Below are 12,315 nucleotides of genomic sequence, written 5' to 3'. Positions count from 1 at the left end.
GTATCATGTATGGAATGTTATTGAAATAATGCAGCAGCCTAGGTAGCACGACCATCTTAAACATAGCACCCCGGCCCATCATCGCTAAGGGTAGTTTCTCCCAAAACCTCATGCACTTCTCGATCCTCCCCACTGCCAATTCAGTATTGTGCCTGTGTTCCTCCCCGGTCGTGTGATATACGTCTATGCCAAGGTACCGAAAGGTGCTTGTCGCCCATGGGATTCGCAATACTGGCAACCTCTCAGCCGGTATCCCCACATAGCCGCCCAGCGGGAACAGGGTGGATTTCCGAGGGTTGACCGCTATACCAGAAAGCCAAGCAAACCTCTCCATCACCTCCAAGACATATTGCAGGTTCTCTTCAGGGTATTGGAGGTACAACAGCATATCGTCGGCATACAGGGATATCAGATGGCTCTCCCCCCCCACCTCTATGCCCACCGGGTCATACTGTTGCCGGAGGTAAATTGCCAAGGGCTCAAGGGCCAGGATGTACAACATTGGGTACCAAGGACATCCCTGCCTGGTGCCTCTACCTAACTGCCACCTATCCGACACTACTGCCCCCGTACGAACTCTGGCTAGAGGCGCGCTATATAATAATTCGGCCCACCTCCTGTACCCTGGCCCCATTCCGAAGTGATCCAGTGCCGCCAACAGCCACGGCCAACGAACAGAGTCGAACGCCTTGACCGCATCCAGCGCCACTATCGCCATTTCGCCGTCTTTGCTACATCCCCATTCGACCACTCTGTGTAGGCGTCTATGGTTGTGGGTAATGTTCCTGTCCGGGACATAGCCCGTCTGGTCAGGGTGAATCAGCTTGCCTATCACTCTCCTCATTCTAGCCGCCAAGACAGCTGTTAGGATCTTGCTGTCCTGGTTCAGCATTGACAAGGGTCGATAGGAGCCGCAACCGTGTCCCGGTGTATTGTGCTTGGGGAGTGGCACTATGACCGCTTCCCTGAGTGATTCTGGTAGCTGTCCCAGCTCAAACGCCTCATTAAACATGTCCAGCATGGGTGGGAATACCTCCTCCCCATACGCCTTATAAAACTCGCTGGGGAACCCGTCCGCCCCCGGGGCCTTGCAAGTGGGCAGCTTTCTCTGAGCTCTTCCAGAGTGATCGGAGCATCCATCTCCTCTCGCTCTTCATCGCTGATTCTGGGCAGGCCTATATCCCCGAGTACTTCATCTATCTCCTCTCGGCTCCCCCCTTCCCGATCTTCATACAATGTTTGGTAGTATTCTGCGAATGCCCCATTTACCCCTTCTTGCGTATCGATCTCCGCACCCCCTTCGGTGATGACCGATCGGATCGGAGCCCTAGGGGTTTCGCTCTTATATAGCCAAGCGAGGAGCCTGCCTGTCTTGTCCCCACCCGCATGCAACCTCTCAATGTACTTCGTATAATTCAGGTTACAAAGTCTGTCCCAATGCCCAGAGCACCGCTGCTGCAGCTCAGTAACTACTTCCATATCGGTCCCACCCTTCTCCAATTCTTTTTCCAGCTCGATCTCGGCCTCTCGCAGGTAGGTCAGGATTCCGCCCATTAATCCCTTGGACTTCGCGATAGCAACTCCCCTCATCACCACCTTAAAAGCCTCCCACAAAGTACCAGCCGATTTGACACTCCCTGTGTTCGACTCAAAATACGCGACTATCTCCTCCCTCATGTCCTCCTTGAATACCGGATCCCGTAGCGCTTCCGCCCGAAGGCGCCATGTTGGGATCCGTGCACGTGGGGGGCGCAGCCGCCAATGCATGATTAGGGGCGAGTGGTCCGAGAGGACCCTCGCCCTGTAGTCAATCTGTTCACACTCCGTAAGAATGTCTGGAGTGGCAAAAAAGTAGTCGAGCCTCGTGTGCAGTTGGTGCGGAGCCGAATAGTGCGAATACTGCCTCCCACCCGGGTGTCTCGCTCTCCACACGTCTACCAGGCCTAGATCCGCTAGCAGCGACTGCAACACCTTGGCCGCTGGGCTGGGCCTAACCATTTTGTCATCCGACCTGTCCTCCCTGGGGTTAAGCACACAATTAAAGTCTCCACCCCAGATTACTGTGCTCCCCATCCCTTCACCGAGTCTCGCGCACAGTGTCTTGAAGTAAGTCGCTGTGTCCTGGTTGGGCGCATAAGTGTTTATGATACAGACAACTCTACCTTCCACAATCCCCCGAACCATGGCCAGCCGCCCGTCCGACTCCACAACCTCCCCCAAGAGCTTGAACGGGACATGTGGTGCAACCCAAACCAGCACACCCCTGGCATACGCAGAGAATGTGGATCCAGCCACTGTCCCCCTCCATTTTCTCCGCACCATTTCAAGTTTATCCCGTGTCAAATGCGTCTCCTGTAACAAGGCCACGTCTATCCTCTGCCTCTTCAAATACAACATGACCTTATTACGCTTCAGGTAGCTATTCAACCCTCTAACATTCCATGTCAATACCTTAAGGTCTCCCATGATTTATCCGTAGCTCCCACTTCCCCCTCTGGTCTGATCGCCTCCCCCCAGTCCCGACTACATCCCTTCTCAGTTTCTTCCCCAGGCTCACATAACAACTAACACCCCCCTAACCCAACCAACTGCCCAGCTCCATCCCTGGATCTCAGGCATCCCCGTGTTCGGTTCTCTACGGAAACCTCCGTAGAGAACCCGACAGGGTGTCACACCCCACACAGTGACTAACCTAACCACACACTGGGGTACGAATAAAACGGCCCTCGGATGCCCCCTACACATTTATATCCGCGCTCGCGGACCATGTTCGAAACAGTTAAAAAGTACATCCCCATCACAAAGTGGCAAAGACTATATTCCAGTCCAAATGTTCAAAGTCCGCCGGGCCCACTGTTTCACTTAACTCTCCCTGCTCCGTCCGCCATCTGCTCATCAGGCTCCTGAGGGCAGTTCTGCGCATCGAGCCATTCCATGGCCTCCTCGGGGGTGTCGAAAAACAGCGTCTTAGCCTTGAAGAAGACCTTAAGTTTGGCTGGGTAGAGTAACATATACTTGAAACCGGCCGTCCGCAGGCGCCTTTTGACCGCCCCAAAGTTCATCCGACTGCGCTGCACTTGTAGAGTGTAGTCGGGGTAAGCAGTGATGGTTGCCTCCCCTCGCCGTATGGTGCCCCCTTTACGAAAATGTTCCAGAATCTTCTCCCGGTCTTTGTAGTTGAGGATCTTGGCGATCACGGGCCTGGGCGGATTACCCGGCAGTGGCCTTCTGATCAGGGCCCTATGTGCCCTCTCCACTGCAAATCCCTGCGTTAGGGCACCTCCGGTGATCTCCTGCAGCAGCAAAGTCTCAATAAAATCTGTGGGATTCTGGCCCTCAGCTCCCTCCGGTAGGCCCACAATCCGGATGTTGTTTCTGCGGGCCCGACCTTCTGCCTCTTCAGCCCTGCTTTCCAGGTTGCCTACCCTCTGCACCAGGGCATGGATCTCTCGTTTGTGCGCGGTGCATTCCGCCACAGTCGGGCCCATCTCCTTCTCCAGGGTCTCTGTGCGCTCGGCCAGGGTTCGCACATCTTGCCTCAGGAGGTTCACGTCCTCCTGTACCGCCCCGACCTGAAGTTCCATCGCAGTTTTCAGTTCGGCCACCGCAAGTTGGAGTTTGGTCTCCCATGTCGCCTTCAGATCTGCGATCGCTGCCAGGACCTCCTGATTCGTTCCTCCTGCGGCCATCTCCTTGGGCTGGGCCTTCTCTTTGCTCCTGATCCCCTCGGTGCCAGGCGATGTCTTGGCAAATTCGTCGAGCGTGGGCTGTTTATTCTTCGCCCTCAGGAGCTTGCTCGTCATATCTTCGATCAGGAGCGTCCCTTCGATCTCGCTTAGGCCCCAGGCCTGGGGGCACTATGTCCCCCCGTCGCCACACAGTTTCGGCTACCTCCAGTCAAGCTTGCTTTCGCTGGATCGCGCTGAACGTGAACTGAGGGAATCGCCTCCAGGATCCGGTCCCCGATCCTTTGTCCCAACATCAAGCGACGGCAGCCATTTTGTCTGCCGGCGAAGCTCCGGCCCAAAAACTTCACGCGGCTCCTGAGTACACAAGCGCTGCACAATCCCGTATGAGAATGCATCCACATGTGCAGCCGAGCTTCGCATTTACAGTCATCACCGTCTATGCCACATCGTAGCGGCCGTTGCGCGGATTCAGCCGGATAATGTTCGGATCAGCGGGAGCTCCCGTTCAGGCACGTCCTTTCACATGGCGTCCAAGCCACGCCCCTCCTGCACACATCATCCTTAATCTTAACTGTACTTATATTGAACGTGTTAGCCGCACTACTGGACTATGTCCTTTGCTAAGATTGATGCAACTACTAATAATGGAGCTGAATCCCTTGGATTCAGCGAAGAAGAAGCTCGGAGAATTCTGGGTCTCATAAAAACAACAGGGGATGAGCTCAAAAGCACTGATAAACCGGAAGCATTAATCAAACAGCTTGAATGGAAAATACGGAGAGAAATTAACTTGAAATTACACGCGACAACATTGACATACTATTACAAGGCACAGAGGATTCCTCGGGGACTGAGAGTAAACCTAGAACCTACTCTATGCAAAGAAAATCCGAATTTCGTAAAAAGATGGAGACAGATCCTGAATAAGTGTTCCCTTGATTTAATTCTTCTAACGATCGAAGAACTTGCACACAACCTGACCTCTTTGGACGAGGAAATAAGCACCATCAAAGGTGTGCTAAGTAAGAGCTTCACGGAAGATCAACTTAAACAAATCCTGGTCGAGACCAATGAAAAACTAGCCAAGTACAAACAAGAACTCGAGACAAAAAAGATCAGAAAGTTCAGGAGAGACACGCAAGACTATAAATTGGATATAGTCTATAACTGGCAAGAATACTACGGCTTATGTGTTCCAAGACCACTCCAACCACGGCCCCCAAGAACAGGACCCGGTAATACTGATACTACTTCTTCGGAAGCCTCCAGCGCCGAACTAGAAACAAGTCCAAGCACAGCAACGGTAGCACCTTCGACTCCATTAACAGAAAGCGCTGCAGCAAGTACCTCTGATTTTTTTAGAAAAGGACCAACCCGATGAGGACAGAGGAAGAAAAAAATCGGAGAGAAAGAAACCAGTGGGGAAGAAGATATAGTGGTTAATATATCATCTTACACATTGTCACGTATCGAATTACAAGTTTTACGGAAGGGTCTGTCTTTTGTGCCCCAATATAACAGCAGCCTGCTGAAAGAGAAAATAGATTTCTTTATGCTTATGCGCAAGCTCAAGCTGAAGGTATTCTTCAATTCTATTGAAGAAGAAGAAAACATGAATGAACCCTCAGAATTTCTGGAGCTTTCACCCAAGAGTACATTTAACCCGCCCGTGAATAATCATGTTCTGACTGTGTTTGAAAGAACTGTTCTGGACCAATTCAAGAAGATCCAATACAAATCAAAGAACGAAGGAAAGTTTACAGCCACGGATCGACAAACCCTGAAGAGACTCTTAGATAATAAAGACATTATCTTCAAACCAGCCGACAAGGGAGGGGCTCTAGTTCTAATGGATAAAATCAAATACATCAGGGAAGTGGAGCGACAACTTGCAGATCAGGATACCTACAAAGAAATAAATCACAATCCAACGGAGGATTTGATGAAGCTAATCAAACAAGTACTTGATGAGGCAGAAGACGGAGAGGTTATCTCTGAAAAAACTCGCAAATTTCTGGAAAAATCACACCCCATCACACCAGTGATATATATTCTTCCCAAGATTCACAAGAGATTACTAGGCCCACCAGGGAGACCGATTATAGCAGCCACAGACAGTCTACTGGAACCACTGGCTAAATATCTGGACAAGATTCTGCAACCCCTTGTACAAGAAACTCCGACGTATATTAAGGACACCACACACTTTCTCCAGAAACTTAAGGAAGTACTCTTTGTAGATGGAAGAGATACCCTATTTACGATGGATGTTACCTCGCTCTACACCAATATAGTACATGATGCGGGACTTGAGGCAGTCGAATGGCTCCTTCTGAGGTCGGACGACTGCCAAGGGGACAAGATCTTTGTCCTAACACTGCTGAAATTAGTTCTTATGAATAACTTTTTCAGATTTGGAGATAGGTACTATTTACAACTCTCAGGTACCAGCATGAGGGCGGCCATGGCCCCTGCTTATGCCAATACATATATGTATTATCTGGAAAATGAACATGTTCTCACCTCAGCAAGATGGCTGCGCCACCTCACTATCTTTGTAAGGTATATTGACGATGTGTTTGGCATATGGTCTGGCCCGGAGAACGAACTGGTTGAGTTCTTTCATATGATGAACAACATGCACCCACGTATTCAATTCACCACCCAAACCAGTAAATCCAAGATCAACATCCTGGATGTAGAAATCTATGTGAAAAATGATAAAATCGAAACAAGGATATTCACTAAGTCAACTGACAGGAATAGCCTCTTGCTAGCCCGGAGTTTCCATCCGCAGAGGACAATTGAAAGCGTTCCACTGAGTCAGTTCCTACGTTATCACAGGAACATTTCAGAGGAATCAGAGTATGCAAGACAATCAGTGGCCCTACGTCACAAATTCAGGGAGAGGGGATACAAATCGGCCTCGATCGCCAGGATTGAAGAGAAGGTGGCAAATGTACAGAGAGACACTCTGCTCACGACTAAAGTCAAGAATAAAGAGGAGAAATTAGTGTACGTGACTACACATTCTAATCAGAGCAGAAAAATCAGGAACATTATCCACAAGAACTGGCCAATGTTACAAATGGACCCTGAAACTCAATCCCTTTTTCAAGAGCCCCCGATATTTGCATATAGAAACAGCCGGGCTCTCAGGAACAGCCTGATTCGAGCCGAGACAGGAACTGACCATCCAATAACCACACGATACAAAGGTACACAACCCTGCTACAATTGCCAGCACTATAGTAATCTTCTTCTGGGCAACACAATCTCACATCCCCATACGGGCAAATCCATCTTTCTTAAACACTCCTGTACGTGCGACTCAACGAATGTGGTATATGCACTTAAATGTCCCTGTGGTCTATATTATGTGGGGATCATCATGAGGAAAGCAAAGCTGAGATGGACCGAACATAAATCAAACATTAGAACCAAAAATTTGAGATCTCCAGTGTCAATGCACTTTTTAGAAGCTAGGCACTCAATTGCCCAATTAAGATGCATTATTTTGGAACAAGTACAAGCTGGCCCAAGAGGGGGTGATTTACACAGACGATTGCTACAAAGGGAACTTTTTTGGATTGATCTGTTGGATTGTTTAACCCCAAGGGGCATGAACTGCGAGTTCGATCTGATGTGCTTTGTCTGACATTATGTTATGCCTATGTTTGTTTTTAATGCATAAATGTCAACTTCAAGTTATGGTTGTTGTTTTTATACATGCAACCATCGTAGTCGCTTTGTTATGCTTTAGAGGTCTGTTTCCTACATCACACTGACTGGCTTATCCTTAGCCACCAAGCATACTAACAACACTAACCCACTTTAACCAGCCATCCAGACGGTCTGAACGCGGGCTTTGTCCTGCCTTGTTCCGTGACCAGTCTGGCTGAGCATCACTACTTCAGGGTGTGAGGGGGGACACCACGCGGCCTCGTTCTAGGCTGCGGTGGTGTCCCTCCTCACACTCCACACACACATCAGTATGGCCATCCACAACACCCAGATTGTTTACCCGTTGGGCCCCCGGGCCGTCATTGAGACCTTCAATCCTATAGGTCAGCCTTACCTGTGTACTGTCCTGGCAGCAGGTTGTTGTCTACATGTATACCTGCTATAGCTAGGTTACACAGTGTCCAAATGATTTACCCATCCAAATTAGATCCCCCGTGGTCTGCCTCCTCACAGCCAGACGCAGCACCCTGCAGCGCCTCGGCTGTTCACGTTGTCACCATAGCAACCCACTCGAGGGGTGAGTTTCGTGTCGGAACCTACAGTTATTAACACTAGATGTGGCATTAACTTTATAACATTCTTTATAACAACAGGTATTTCAAATTTGATACAAGCCCGTGGATTGAAACTCTTGATTGTAAGTCAGCTGCATGCCCCCACCAACATGGCGTCAGCAGCCTCGCGCATGCGCGATGCTGCCATGGCGACCATTAACAAACCTGCATTCGCGAGCCGAGCGTCTGACTTGTACACGTCTCGTACTCTGCGACCTTGCTGTGATTACAGGTAAGACTGTTGGAATCCTTGAACAGCCGTAGGGGCTGTATAATCTATAATCTTGTAAAATGCATACATTTTAAATCTTTTATATGCATCTCATACGAACTCTGAGCCCAACACGTGGTAGCCACGGATTCCGCCTTTTAATCTATTTTGGCTTACTGCATTTTCTCTCTTTACTTTACTAAGTCTACCAGACCTTGTTAACTCAACTGAGTTAAACTGCATACATTCTTTAGGAGACTCATCACCACCATTACCCTCGTGTTTTCCTCAGTAACTCCATTTCGGTTCTTTGATTAATTACAGTACACGCACTGTGTGATTGACCTCCTAACAACCCACTCACATCCGGGGTGATCCGTATTCGCCTTTGAACATGGTGAGTGTTACCCCTTTGCTTTATGCTTTCTGGCTTCTGCTTTTTAATTTTGAATACTTTGTAAACTTAGATTTAGATTCTCACAAGCTGACATTGATTTTTTCATTCACTACACAGATTATAAGAATCTTGATTTCTAAACTTCAATACTATGGTTAGTGCATACCTTTGGGTGTTCAATACTTACCTTTTCATTTATAATTCCCGATTAGCTAACTAGTTTATTTACATTTCCCTAGGAATACCCATTTAAATTTGAAGGAACTTTATATTCCCTGCGCTAAAGATGGATTCATCCGAATCCGAAACGCATTGGCACTTGCTCACATCTAGGAGTGTTCAGGACTGAAAAACACTTTTGTTATCTGCAAATACTTTTGTTATCCGCAAATATGAATTATTGTATGTTTTGTTAAAGAAATCCTATGTTTCCGGATACTCTACACTTTGCCTGTTTATGTTGAAGTTGAACGACTATATGTATTGTATTGTACATTTGCATCAAATGAAAATGTCTTCTGATGCTGCCTGTTAAACACTGAGTTTGATATCTTATCCAATTGTATATTTGAGACCTGGATTGGAATCTAATTTCATTATACTTAATGTTTTTTGTAATGTGTCTAATTACCTTGTGACATATAAAATACATGTGTTGTGCACTTGTAGTGTGAAGGTTCTTGGTGGCTCCTGAACAGACTCTATCAGGTGGACATTCATCTACTTAAAGTACACAGTTCATGACTGTTATGTACATATATGAATACTAGTTTACCCAAGTCTGTTGGAAAGCTTTATGTACACCTTTGGGAGGGTGCCTTCCGGTAACTGGGAGATCCCCTCTCACGATAGATCATTAAACCACATAGGGGTTTCTACCCCATTAGGAGTGCAACACAGGGCTATCGGCTGGCAACACCCGATGTTTGTTTGATGTCCTTTCTAGGCAGACAGATAACGTCATAAGCGTGAGACACATTTCTCTTAGATTAATGAAAAAACATATGCAAAAGCCAACTATTGGACAATTAACAGTGAATATGGCTCATACAAGATGGAGTGAGCAAGTCTCTAGAGGCCAAGGAACCAATAACACCCAGCTAAATTGAATCAAATAGCAGTAAATAGGAGATCGAAATGGACAAATTTGCGGTCTCCTCACACGTGATGCACAAGACGAAAACAAGGGCTAATCATCAGTCTGCGGTTGAAGATAAATGATGTGCTCATATTCCCTTGAATGTCCTAGAACCGAGAGCAACGGCAAGTTCAACTACAGAAGGGAAACTTTGGCTTATGGTCAAACTGATGAGAGATGATGGCCTAATTGGGAAAGTGGGGAGTAATCTGACGTGACTTAAGCACCTGGGTTTCGATTTCCTTTCGTGCTACTAGCGAGCTGAATGGCCAAGGTTGAGAAGGATGCCAACCAATCAGTGGGTCAATGGGGCAACCTGCTATACAATGTTGCATAGACCAATCCACTGCCATTTTGTCCCCCATAATCGGTATTATATGTATTTAGAGGTAGTTTGAGGTGTGTCTTACAGATAAGAGACCGCCAATGAAGTACTAATCCGTGTACTTTCTATAGGTAGACATGTTCCCCAAACCAATCCCTCCCGCCAGTAGGTTTCACAGTTTGCCACGTAGGATGATCTAAAAAAAAGACGCATATTGGGGTATAAGACCTCTGTGTAATCAAGTGTGTTTGTGCGTTTGCAAAGGTCAGTCCGATGTTTGTCAGTGTACCCTGCTTTACTAAAATAAGAATAAAGTAGTACTTTGTCATATTCTTTTATTCTGCCGGGTTATTTGGTCAGATATCGTTATTGGTAATTCCATCTAGCACAAGAGACTCTTCAAGGTGCTAGAGCACAGACAGTTCAGGTTTGAGGGTGCGTTGTTTCACTGATGTTGGTTGTAAGGGTAGTATGATGGTCTTGGAGAAGCTAGACAAGGTAGATCACCCATAGTTTCAAGGTCTCTGTGGGTGTCTACACTGGGAAATTCTTGAATCATCTGAAGGCTTGTTATCTGGGTTTCTGATGGGTATGCTTGACTGATGTGGTGTTTTTTACGAACGTCAAAGAGGTTTGCCATATGGTCTGCACAGTTAAGCAGGATTGGAGAGCTGTGATGGAAGGTGGGAAGGGCAGAGACAACGAGGGTGAGGACATTACCTTTCCTTTCAGTTGGGTCTTTTGTGTGCTGTGTGTCGAGTAGGCAGTGGAGATCTTCCTTCAATTAATTGGTTTCTGGGTTGCCAGGGATGTTGAAGTTGCGTGAAAGATGTTGTTGGTGCGTGTAAGAGACATGTTGGTGACCAAGCCAGTGAAGTCTTAGAAGAAGAAGGTGTTGGGCTTGATGGTGTGTAGATGAGGAGAAACGTGACTCTGTCAGTTGGGTAGAACAGGAAGTAGCAGGAAATGCTTCCAAAAGGCCAAATGGTACTGAGGTCCAGATGGGTGCATGGCCATGATTCCTGGTGAATTATGGTGAGGACTCTGCCGATCTTGTTTGAATGATGTAGAATTTTGTAGGGGGTGAGGACATCTAGGGTTTGTCGGATGGATGTCATCCAGGTCTCAGTAATGAAGATGGTGTCCCATTCATGTGTGGAGAGTTCGGCGAGGTCTGCTGCATGGTTGGTTGCTGAGCGGACAGTGGTGAGCATCATTTTTCATGTAGTGGTAGAAGGAGTGGTGATGGGGTCTGTGGTGACGCGGGTGAGATTGCTGTGATTCGGTGTCCATGATGGTGCTATAGTGCACAGCGTGTTTGGCGATGAGTGGTAATGGTTGGGGTGGGCTGTTAGGAGAGTGAGTGAAACACATATTTGAGGCGCTTAACCAATGTTAGTGGAGCAGTGGTTTTGGTACCTCACGGTCCGAGCAGCTTCAAACAGGAATTGCCCTTTTCTCCATCTGCACTTTACTTCGGACGCCTGGACGAGCGACAGCCTTGATCTAAGAGTTAGGAAAGGAAAGGAAAAGAAGGGGCAGAGCTAAGCAGGTGCGTGAGGCTTAGGTCACATGAGCAAGATCCACATGCACCTGTTAACCAACTGCAAAGGAAAAAAGGCTGCCTGGAAGGCACCGAAACTGATGGTGGGTGGAGCAACACAGTGGCATTGCCTGGTATCGTGACACGCCTCCTCAATTTTGTCTTATGTTAATATTAAAAAGGTATTTGTACCGTGCACCCTCACCACTGTAGTGGTCTCCAGGCGCTATGGCGGATCTGAAAAGGGAGGAGGGTAAGAAGGTTAGTAGGATTTAGTGGGAGTCTTATAAAATAAACTATTGCCTTATATGCTTAAAATTGTAAGGCATCCTTGGCTAGCCAGATATTTAAAGTACCAATGTCCTTTTTTGAAATTCTTTTTTTGGTTTTTTGCCATTCACATTTTATTTTAATTTTTATAAATCATAACATTGGTCAGACCAGATAGACAAAGCCACAGAAAACGAGAAAAGGTTTTGACCGAACATACAAAATGCCATATTGCAGTTACCGGGTGAATGACCGAATATTGCTAATCAATCATTTCTTGATTTATAATAACACTACACAAGGAATATTCATTCAACAGAGACATTCTCAAAGTACCAATGTTCTAATGGGGTAGTTCAAAGGAAAATACCTGGCCAGAGGTTAAATAAGTGCAAAAAGGCCCTTTGCAAACAAGACTTGACTAAAGCAAACGGGTATGTTTTA

This window comes from Ambystoma mexicanum, chromosome 1q (genome assembly GCF_040938575.1).
Source record: "Ambystoma mexicanum isolate Mex_15411 chromosome 1q, UKY_AmexF1_1, whole genome shotgun sequence".
NCBI classification, from domain to species: domain Eukaryota; kingdom Metazoa; phylum Chordata; class Amphibia; order Caudata; family Ambystomatidae; genus Ambystoma; species Ambystoma mexicanum.
This window is presented reverse-complemented; position numbering follows the sequence as displayed.